Source organism: Apium graveolens, chromosome 5 (assembly GCF_009905375.1).
Source record: "Apium graveolens cultivar Ventura chromosome 5, ASM990537v1, whole genome shotgun sequence".
NCBI classification, from domain to species: Eukaryota; Viridiplantae; Streptophyta; class Magnoliopsida; order Apiales; family Apiaceae; genus Apium; species Apium graveolens.
Window position 1 is genome coordinate 160783740 of NC_133651.1, and position 12439 is coordinate 160796178.

Here is a 12439-nt window from a genome sequence, read left to right on the forward strand (position 1 = left end):
TCAGCTTCTCATTCTTTTGCCTTTTTAGCATCAGCAACTTTCCCAGACCTTAAGGTAATAGCCTTGACTTGCTCTTTAGCTTCCTTCCTACTTGGCACTTCCATGTCACTGGGAAGCGTGCCAGGTTGATGATTGAGCACTGCATTGGCTATTTGACCGATTTGATTTTTCAAGGTCTTGATCGACACCGCCTGACTCTTGCACAACAGCTTAAGTTCCTCAAAATCAGTACTAGTGGGTGCAGCTACACCTCCCTGTTGAGGATATGATTGCCTTTGAGCATACTGCTGTGGTTGCTGGAATCCAGGTGGGTTGAACTGTTTACTAACACCTTGCTGATATGGTGGCTGAATAGCATTCTGATTATTACTCCAGCTGAAATTTGGATGATTTCTGTTGTTAGGATGATAAGTAGCTGGCACAGGCTGTTGTTGTCGCTGGTAATTGTTCACATACTGAACAGATTCGTTAACAAGAGAACACTGATCCGTAGCATGAGAATCTGCACAAAGCTCACAGACCATAGCTATTTGATTGACTCCATTGGTAACTAGAGAATTGACCTTCATAGACAACGCTTGGAGCTGCGCTGTAATAGCGGTGGCTGCATCGACTTTCGGAATAACTGCTACCTTCCCAGGCATCATCCTTTGAGTTGGGTTTTGATGCTCATTTACAGCCATAGTCTCGATAAGATTATAAGCCTCAGTATAACTTTTGGCCCACAAGGCGCCTCCAGCTGCTGCATCGAGCATAGGCCGAGATTGGGCCCCCAAACCATTATAGAAACCAGTGATCACCATCCAATCAGGCATTTCATGATGTGGACACTTTCTCAACATTTCCTTGTAGCGCTCCCAAGCTTCGCACATAGATTCTGTAGGTTGCTGCGCAAACTGAGTAAGAGCACTCCTCATAGCAGCAGTCTTTGCCATTGGATAAAATTTTACCAGAAACTTTTGCGCAAGATCTTGCCAAGTAGTGATGGACCCAGCTGGTTCAGAATGTAACCAGTCCTTAGCTTTATCCCTCAGTGAGAATGGGAAAAGCCTCAGCTTGATAGCCTCATCAGTCACACCATTATATTTGAAAGTACTGCAGATCTCGACAAAATTCCTTATGTGCACGTTGGGGTCTTCAGTCGCAGCTCCTCCGAAAGAAACAGAATTCTGCACCATCTGAATAGTGCCCGGCCTGATTTTTCAAAGGTGTTAGCTTGGATAGCCGGATGAAGAATACTTGACTGAATGTCATCAATTTTAGGCCGAGAAAAGTCCATAAGAGCTGGATCTGCCGGAACAATACGATCACCCATGATTACTGGCTCTTTCTGCTCACTTCCTAAATCCGAATCTTCAAAATCTATCTTCTCCGGAATATCAAGAACTTCGTCTGTCTCCTCAGCTGTATCTAAAGTCCTCTTGCGAGTACGAGAACGAGTTTGCATAAACGCTCGCTAAAGTACCTGAAACACAACCGAAAACAATAAGTAACACGTCTTAATCACTGAGTCCTGACGACCAATGATGGTAAGTACATAAACTAAATAAATACGCCGAGTCCCCGGCAGCGGCGCCAAAAACTTGTTAGGGCGAAAACACGCGCTAATATTCACGCAAGTATACGCGTTCGCAAGTAATATATAAAACTTTCTAGTTCGTTCCCACAGAGACTCAGACTAATTATGTTCAATTAAGCTCACTCACCAATATATGATTAGTTCTCAATGTTAAGATAATAACACTTAGATTTGATTAACTAATTATTAACTACAATTAACTACTAAAATTAACCACTTAATTAACACTTCGAATTAACAATATTAAAATACTCATGAGATCACAACTTCATTACTACTTCCTTCAATAGTCATTGTTATTACCTTTAGCATGCAACAGTGATGATATTAATCGAATAACACGAAACTGATAATAGCCAACTTTCATTATACTAATATCATTCTACCAAACATCCACAATTAAGATAGAAGTTGAATAGTCATCAATTATGTTGAGTCCCTATATGTCTACAGAAATTGACAACATAATGATTTAAGAACAAGTTATTCATTTTGATTACACAGGGCGAATAAAACGGTTAGAGTTACCCACTAATCATGCAACATCGTACATGAACCTATGCTAGCATGGCAAGTTCTAAATCTCAAGATCCACCGTCGTTCACAAGAGATTAACACCCTATCTTATATATTCGCGACGCACATAAGACGAATATGCACAACCAATACTAGATATCATACAATCATCACACACTAAGGTATTAAACAACTAACTAAAGAATTCCATAGTAAATCCGTTACGACCCCATGATCACGATTAGCCCATGTTAGCACTCATCGTCATCATGGGTTCATATGAAAACATGATAAATAATCCCAAAAGAATAATAACTAAACTAATTATATTAAACCAGAGTACGTCACAAGAGTAATAGGTTCAAATCAAAGAAAACTAGCATCCAATGTTACAACGAAATAAAGAATCACAAGAAAATATGCTTCCTCTTCGTTGCGGTGTGCTAAAACGGTTTTGTTCCTTATCTCCTTCGCTCCTTGATTAATACAACGATCCAACACACGTGAAACATCTCTAAAATCTACTTATATAGGAGTGCCATAAAACTTAGATTACATAGAAGTTGGAAGCCAAACAGAAATAAAAGTCTAAAATAAATATTCTGAATTCTCGACCCTGCGCGGCCGCTCAGCATAGCTGAGCGGGCGCTCAGCTTCCTGCGCGGCCGCTCAGCATAGCTGAGCGGGCGCTTAGACCTCTACTGGAAAATAGTCTGATTTTGCTCCATTTCTTCGCTGCAATCTGCTCCTCTCTTCCCTCTTGCAATGCTAGACACATGCTAAGGTTGATTATTGATGAATTCTCCCCTGAAATGCAACTAATACCCTGAAATGCACAAACACTAGAAAAACACATCAAATACACAAAATACTTGATTTCAAGACACCAATTTAAGCTATTATAAGACGCTCTAAGTGGTATAAAATGCCACTCATCACATGTCTATTATCTTTTTAAAGCACTTTATGGACTGAAGCAAGCACCTAGAGCCTTGTATGACACTTTATCAAAGTTCCTTTTGGAAAATCACTTCACAAGAGGTACTGTAGATAAAACTTTATTTTTCAGAAATGTTAATGGCTCTAGTATACTTGTTCAAATTTATGTAGATAATATTATTTTTGGCTCTACAGATGAGAAACTTTGCAAAAAGTTTGCCAAAATGATGCAAAATAAGTATGAAATGAGTATGATGGGAGAACTGACTTACTTTCTTGGTTTACAAGTTAAGCAAGTTAATGATGGAATATTCATTAGTCAAACTAAATACATTCTTGATCTTTTAAAGAAGTTTGATCTAGTGGATTACACATCTACAAAAACTCCCATGGCCACTGCAGCTAAGCTTGAATTAAACACTACAGAAAAGTCTGTGGATATTTCAAGTTATAGAAGCATAGTTGGCTCACTTCTGTACTTAACAGCTAGTAGGCTAAATATAATGTTTGCTACATATTTATGTGCTAGATTTGAGGTTGATCCTAGAGAATCTCACTTAATAGCTATTAAGAGAATTTTCAGATATCTCAAGGGAACACCAAAACTTGGCATTTGGTACCCTAGAGATTCTGGTTTTGATCTAACTGGTTATTCAGATGCAGATTATGCAGGTTGTAGAATTAATAGAAAAAGTATAACAGGAACCTGTCAATTTCTAGGAAACAAGCTTGTGTCCTGGTTCAGTAAAAAGCAAAATTCAGTTTCTACTTCTACAGCTGAAGCTGAATATATTGCTGCTGGTAGTTGTTGTGCACATATATTATGGATGAAAAATCAATTGCTAGACTATGGTTTGCAAGTTGAGAGGATTCCTATTTTCTGTGATAACACAAGTGCAATTGCCATCACTGAAAATCCAGTACAACTTTCAAGGACAAAGCACATAGATATCAAGTACCACTTCATAAGAGAACATGTAATGAATGGTACTATGGAACTACATTTTGTTCCAAGTGAGAAGCAGCTTGTAGATATCTTTACCAAGCCACTGGATGAATCCACCTTTTCAAGGTTAGTAAATGAGTTAGTTATGCTTAATTACTCTTAAATCTATATGAGTTAATTTGCAAGTTGAAATGCAGCCAGAAATTTAATTGATTTTTCAGTATTGGATGAAATTTTGGCTAAGTCAAAATTTACATCTCGACGGATGATCTTTATCCATCAAGTTTGATCATCCATCGGTATACTATTTGCTAATAAAAATCAATTATTTTTCTGGAATATTTTATGTCTCGACGGATAACAGTTTATCCTCATCCGTCGAATTATCTTAATCTCAACCGTTAATTCCCTGTACATTATCCATCGAGTATACTTACAGTTTGTAAGAATAACACGACGGATAATGGGTGGAATGTTTACAGTTTATTTTTAAACGGCTATTTTAGGCAATTTCTATTGGTTACTTTATTTTTCTTTATTAATTTTATTAGTTATTTTTGAGATAGTATAAAAGCTTATTTCATTTCAATCGCTTTTCTTTTATCATTCTCAATTCAACTGCTCTAATTTTATTCTCTCTCAAAGCACTTACTCTCTTTCTCTTCAAGCTCTTATTCTCTAACAATGGCACCTTTTGTAAAGATTATGTCTCAAACTGGGTTCATTTATGAGAAGAACAATTTCACTGCACTAGTGAACAAGGGTATTCAGCATTCTGGTGATTATCACAAGATGATGGACTTTGTGAAGAATTGCAAGCTCAATTATGCCATGTTGGAATCACCCACAATCTTCTGTGAAGTTGTTGAAGAGATGTGGACCACTGCTACCTACAACTCTACAGATAAGACCATCACACTAACCATTACAGGTAAAGAATTCTGTATCAATAGTGATGTGATTAAAGCATGTTTCAAAATTCCTGATAACAATGTGACCTCACCACACACTGACACTGATATAATAATCAATATGCTTAATTCCATGAACTATGCACTTCCTACTTCTAAACTGAGTGACATTAGGAGAATGGGTCTTAGAAAAGAATGGAGTTTCATGTGTGATGTAGTTACAAAGGTTTTCTCAGGAAAGATCGGTAATTTTGATTCAGTGAATATTTCCATGCTTAACATGCTCTACATGCTAGTTACAGATAAGTATTTTAATTTTAGTGACCTTGTTTTGTTTGAGTTAGGTTTTAAACTGGGAGCGTTGAATAAAAGAGGTAAGAATGTGTATTATGCTAGATTCCTTATGATGTTAGCCAACCACCTTTGTAAAGAGATTGTGCTTGAAGACCCTAACAACAAATTAGATTGTTAGGTTCAAGAGAGAAGGCTCATTGCAGATTTGAACAGGGCCAATCATCACAAGGATGTGCCATTGTTCTATTTTCCTGTAATGCAAGCACCTCAGGTAAGTGAGGTAAGTTCATCTATCCCTACAACTATCCCAACCATAATAATTTCTTTGAGTTCTAGTGTGGCTATGGCAATTGTGTCAATGACCAAACAGTTGCCTACCCAAGCTACCAAACCTATAATTATTTCAAAATCCAAATCAAAGAAAGCCCGCTTTGGTATCTCTCAAAAGATGCCAGTTGCAAAATCCACTAAAGCCAAAGAGGGGAGTGTGAAGGAGGGTAAGTTAGGTGAGGGAAGGGGTGAACATAAAAGAAACCCCAAGAATAAGGTTGGAGAGTTGAGTGGATCCCAGCCTAGCCACACTGCAGTTTCCCAGCAAACTGCGGTGCTTAAAAAGGATAAAAGCTCATTTCTAACTGCATCCTCCCAAAAGGATGTAGTTATTGAACAAAGCTCTCAACCAAGAGCACATGCTAAGAGGGTTAGGGACACAAGCTCACCCCGGACATATGCCAGAAAGAAGAAATCAAAAACCCTTGGGGATGCACAGGGTACACACATAGTGCAAACTGGTGCAACAGACACAGTCACTGCACCTTCACAAATTCAGGTTGATGTGGCTCCAATAAATGTGGAGTCACAGCCAAAATCTCTAGTTATAGAAGCACCTCAAACACCAAACTCACCAACAAATTCTCTGGATGTGGATATGATACACACATTAATTCCTGATTCCCCTTCTTTAACTTTGTTGGGGAAGCCAAAATCTAGTGCAAGTGAACATCATCTTTTAGATGATTTGTTGGCTCACTTGCCAATTCTTTCAGGAACTGTTGTATCATCTGTGCCCAAAATATCTTCAATCAGCATAGAGTCAACAATAGTTTCTATTCCCAACTCAATCATTTCTACTCTCTCGACGGATATTACTCATCCGTTGAGTAGTGATTGTGTCCCGACAGATAAGCCTAACAGCAGTTATCCGTCGGATAGCAAAACCACTCACTCGATGGATATCATTCATCTGTCGAGTATATCTGCACAGCTTCAAACTTCATTTTTTCAAGTGCAGAAGATTTAGTGGTTGTACAATCACTCTTAGGATTGAGAGAGAAGAGTGTTTTGAGTGAGAGTCTGGGTTGCTCCCGGGAAAAAGGAGAGGAAATGAGTGAAACTATGCAATCCATTTCTCCAGGATTGGCAAAAGAGAGTGAGAGGAGTCCCACCTTAGTAGGTAAGGTGAGGGTGTGAGGATGGGGAGCCAGGGTGAGACCCTGATGCAACAAAAGAGAGAACTGTAGATACTAGAGAAATAAGGATGGATGTCATTGCTAGTGAGTCAATGAATGTCCAGGATGCAGACAGGGGAGGAGTATCTCAGCATCCTAAAGTTGTTATAGATTCCACTTCCCTTGATACTGAGGCATTTACTCACCCTGTTCCAGCTTATCAACTTCTAGCTGAATAGGGAAATGACAATGCAGAAAGGATGCTGAATTTGGTGCATACCACACAGTCTATGATGAGAGCTAAGGATGCCATCACAGCTTTGCCTTCTACAGCTGGTGATGTGGACTATGAGACTGGTGGTTCAGCTTATTTCTTTGGTGATGGGAGTGGGGATAGTGAAGATGAAGCAATGGACATAGGGGGAGAAGTAGGCTCAAGTTCAAGATCAGGTATGCCATCATGGGCATTCTCAAAGCACTGTGATGAGCATTACTTCAAGACAACCCTGATCCAGCTAATCAATCAGACAAATACTGCTCTTCAAACCACTACTAATGCCAGCATCAAGAAGCTCCTTCAGGCACATCTAGCCTCCCTGCAACTTCAACAAATGCAGGGCTTCCAGCATGTTAGGGATGTAAACACTATGAACGGTGATATTGAGGAGATGAAGAAGGCCATTTCAGACAAGATAGATTCTAAACTTCCAGAAGCTATAATGCTTGACATCAAGAGGCAATTAAGGAAAAATTCTGATCTGTCAACCAAGATAGATGCCTTGGACACAAGAATGTCAGCCATGGAAGCATCTTTAACTGCCATTCACCTTCATCAAGCCCCAAAGACAAATTTACTACAAAAATTGGTGGCTGCTCAAACCCCCTCCTCACCTCAACTTGATGATAATAAAAAGGGGGAGAAAGGACCAAGTGAGGGGGGGAGACCAAGTGAGGGGGAAAGGCTTCAAATTCAAATCAGTAAAGTAATTGTGCCTTCAATTACTATCTCAAAGCCATCAGTTACAGATATTATAGATCTGATCAATGCAGCAGCAGCCAATATAACAGCAGCTGATAAGGAGAAGTTGAGTTTAGTCAACTGGGAGAAGATTAATGAGGAAATACAGAAGAAGTTTGAATTTGTCAAGGAGCCAGTTAAGTCAGCCATCCATCACTCTCAAGTCATGCAAATTAGTGTGAATGAGATGAGCATGAACTATCTGGAAAGAGGACAACCTTCCTGCATCAAATCTCCAAAGGCTGAAACAATTCTGAAACCAAGGGTAAACTACTCAAAATCATCATGGAAGAACCCTTTGGATATTGTGTATGAGACACCTAAGCCTGATGAGAAGAAGCTTCTATCAAGGTCAATTGCTTTCTACAAAGTTCCAGCTGATTCAGCTTCAAAAAGAAGAATTGCCAAAATTTTTAGGATTGGGAAAGAAATTTGTGTGGTGGCTGGACATCCTCAATTTGCTCAAGCAAAGAGAGAAGAAAAGGCTAGATTGAAGCAGGAAAAGAAGCAAGTTGCTCTGGATGCTAAAAAGACTAAACAAAAGAAAGAGTAAATTACTATCTTGGCCAAGCTACATGCTGTAAATTCATCACAACAAATTCCTGTTCAGCCATCTGAAATTACTGAATCAAAGAAGCATGTTGAACAACGGAAGAAATCTCCAAGAATCAAGGAATTGGATAAAAGAACTAAAAGGAAACTGGATATTGTTGACAAGGAATTGGAAGATCAATTTCCTAAGGAATCCACACCATCTACAACTCAAGCATCAAAGCCCTCTGTGGTATTTGAAGATATCAGGGTGGTGGATCCCTACAGGAATATTCATGGTGAACCTATTGTGCCCAAGGATGAGCCAATAGAATAGGAGAACATACCAATTCCTGACTTCAATCTACCAATCCTTAACAAGCCAAAGAGAACAAAGTCAAGAGCAGTCAAGAAAGTGAAGCTGTCACCTCTCAAATCCAAATCTGTAGTCAAAGCTCAGTCCAAAGTCAATAGGGAAGAATATATGTACTTGTGTGACATCAAGGAATTTTCTGATCTAAACCTCTATCTAGATGAACTAGATGAAGTGAGAGGAATTGATTCATACAGAAACCTACCTGAAAGGTTAGTGTTCAAGTACAAAGGAGGAAAGGAGATTCAGTGGCCACTTCATAGGATCCTTCAAGAAAGCCAAGCTGTACTGATTAAAGTTTATTCATCCTTCAAGAATAATTTTGGGTTCAATATTACTGCAAGAAGATTGGTACTGAAGAAGAATGAAGAGATAAGGTGTGTTAGAGCTAAAGATGCACTTCCACAGACTCTAATTATCCCTTACACAGGGAGAAGAATGCATCTAAGGCCCTACTGGATGATGGAGTTCATGGATGACAAAGGTGTGAGAAGATTTTTCAGATTAGAAGACCAATTGAGCATCTCCAGCAATGAGACTCTTTTGGAAATGCAAGGAAAGCTAAATCTCTCAGAATCTAATGAACTGGAATTCCACAGGCAACTCCAAAATCAGATTGAAGAAAACAACAGAAAGCTTGGAAAGAGATCCAAACCTTCAGGGAATTAGATAGATCTGCTCAGGCTAGAGGAGCATCTTGAAAATGACTGTGAGCAAAACTTTGTACATTTTTGTTATTTAAAGCACTTTTCAGTAATATCTACTTTCTTTTAAAGTTATATTTTTAGGGTGTTTTGTTATCATCAAGTATCTCTTAATTTATGGCTACAATTCCAGTAGACATAAATTGGGGGAGATTGTTGTGCATATGTTGTGTACTTGATGATTTCATGAACAAAACACCTTGGTAGATTTTACTTAGTGAAATAATGTAGCACTTGACGGATAAGACTTTTAGTCCCGACAGATGACTCATTATAGTCCCGACGGATGATGACTTATTATCCGTCGAGTGAGTAGCTTGTGTAACAATAAGTCTGTAGCACATTTCTGCATAAACATTGTTTAGAATCTGTAGCAGTATTTGAGTCATGATTGACTTTAACTAGATATGCAGAATAGGTTGATTAGTTGTATATAGATGATGTCTTGTAATTCTGCATAAGTGAAATGAAGTGCCTGATTGCTACCCGACAGATAAACAACAATGCACTCGATGGATGATTAACAACCCGACGGATGATCATTAACTCGATGGATGATCATGAACCTGACAGATAAAGAGTTCAAACATCTGTCAGTGACAACACAGTCACATGCGTCGAGTGGATGTAAATGGAATGTGGTAGCCTATTCAACTGGGTTTTTGAGAACAAAGAAACATTGCCATTTCCATGCTATGAAGAAGATATGCAAAGATGCTGGAATAAAGTAATGAAGTAGCATTGTAATAGACTAGATAGTTTTTGTTTTATTATCTTGTCTTATTACTTTGTAATCTTAGTGAAATATAAACCAAGAAGCAGCAAATAGAAGGTAGTTATCTGAGATAAAACTAGAGAAACATTTATAAGCAGAATTCTTAGCATTTCTCTATATTCTCAGTAGTTTAATTTTTGTAAGCAGCTGTGGGCGTTTTGCACACAGAGTTCTCTCGATATAATATATATCTCTGGTGGAATCATTCAAATCCACCAGAAAGTTTTTAAAGACTTGTTTTTAATTACTTGTGTTTTGATTTATTTAGTAATTATTCCGCATTGTGCTGATCAATTCACACTTATATATATATTCGAGTTAGAACATTTTCAATCAAGAAAAAGATTCAAGAATTCCATTCAACCCCCCTTCTGTAATTCTTGTTATATTGTTAAGGGACTAACAAGTACACTATAAATCACACATCAATAATCAAACAACCCATAGCGGTCAAAACCAATACACATATTTTATTTATTTAATAATTTCCATAATTATATTATTAAATAATTCAAAAATACCCAAGTCGTTATAACTATAGTGTATGTTCTCAGATTGAACACTCTTTATGCTTTTGATGGTGAGTATCCAACAAGGATTCTTTCATCAGCCTTTGATTCAAACTTTCCAAGCTGATTAGTATGAGTTCTCAAAACAAAGCACTTACATCCAAATACATGAAGATGTTTGAGATTGGGCTTCTTTTCTTTTAGCATTTGATAAGGAGTAACACCATGTCTGTTTATCAGAGTGATATTCTGATTATAACATGCTGTGTTTACTGCTTCAGCCCAAAAGTAAGTGGGTAGTTTTGCTTCTTCTAGCAGAGTCCTGCCAGCTTCAATCAAGGTTCTGTTCTTCCTCTCAACAACACCATTTTGCTGAGGTGTAGCCGATGTTGAGAATTGTTGTTTTATGCCTTTGTACTTACAAAATTCCTCCATTTTTGAGTTCTTGAATTCAGTGCCATTATCACTTCTCAGAATTTTCACTTTATGAGTGGATCCATTTTCAATTTGCCTTATGTGGTCCAGAAGAATTTCTGGAGTTTCATCCTTCCTGTGTAGAAAATAAATGTAATAACCCCAAAAATTTTGGACTTTTTGTAATCCATGTGAATAGTGATTTTACTGATTATGCTGTTTAAGGAAATTTTTCATGCCACACTATGTAGGAGTTCTTTTATTGATATTCTGAGATCTTATTAGTACTCCATAAAGTATATGAGTGTATGTAAAGATCGTCAGAATCCAAATTCGAACACTTTGATTTTTCCCGAAAATCCACCAGCTACCGAAAGAATGGAGTATAAGGTAACATGATTAAAAGGATTTTAATTCAAGGATTATAAGAGAGGATCATAAAAGGAATATAAAATATTGAGAAAGGTTATGAGAATCCAAGTAATAAGATCCCGGATATGATCCCTCAAACGATGAACGAGAACGAAAGTTAAGCGAACCGTATAACAGATAAGCGGTCATTAGCCAAGTAATTAAGGTATAATCAAAGAGGTTAGTGGATGATGATGTCATCACACCACAAGGGGAAGACATGTGTTAAAAGATGACACAACCATGGTGACATAAGCATGACAAGTAAGATTGTTTTGTTGGTTGATTTTTAGCCAAGAAAACTTACCATGGTAAATTCTAAAAGTAGCCAAGCCATAAAAAGAAACAAACCAAATAATTCATTCACAAAATAATGATGCGGAGTATGAATCGTTGATTAATGGCCTGAAGATTGCTTTGGAAATGGGGGTGCGAAACCTAATTGCAAGAAGTGACTCAGAGCTGGTGGTGAATCAGGTCAACGGGGGATTTCAAGTGCGAGGCCCGCGAACAAAATTGTACTTGAGATGTATACAGCGCCTGATTGGAATGTTCAAAGAAGTTAGGTTGGAATGTGTCCCGCGGGAGAAGAACAGTAACGCGGATGCTCTGGCAAAAATGGGGTCGCAACAAGAGGCTGTGTTGTTAGGATCCATCCCTCTTAAAATCTAGAAGATTCCTAGTATCCCAGAGATAGAAACTGTGCAAGTGGATGAGGCTCCCAAGGAAACATGGATGACGCCCATTCTGGCTTACATTCGCGAGGGAACACTCCCCGAGGATAAGTTTAAGGCTCGTCGACTTCGCTATCAGGCTGCAAGGTATGTGATATACGACGAAGTTCTATACAAGAGAGGGTTCAATCAACCTCTACTTAGATGTGTCGAAGAAGAAGAACGAAATTACATCCTAAGAGAAGTACATGGAGGAATCTGTGGCAATCACTCGGGGGGTAGCTCGTTGGCAATGAAAGTTTTGCGACAAGGGTATTATTGGCCTACGATGAAAGAGGATGCTACAAACTTTGTCAGGGCATGCGATCGCTGTTAACGTTTTGCAAATTACTCGTCT

General features: G+C 38.3%; 1 non-coding gene across 1 annotated transcript; it reads left to right on the forward strand.

Annotated features, from left to right (window-relative positions):
• Positions 1 to 813: 813 nt before the first annotated feature.
• On the forward strand, positions 814 to 920 carry LOC141662394 (small nucleolar RNA R71). Its single transcript, XR_012550513.1, has one exon. It is a non-coding gene; the product is annotated as a small nucleolar RNA R71 (small nucleolar RNA).
• Positions 921 to 12439: the final 11519 nt, after the last annotated feature.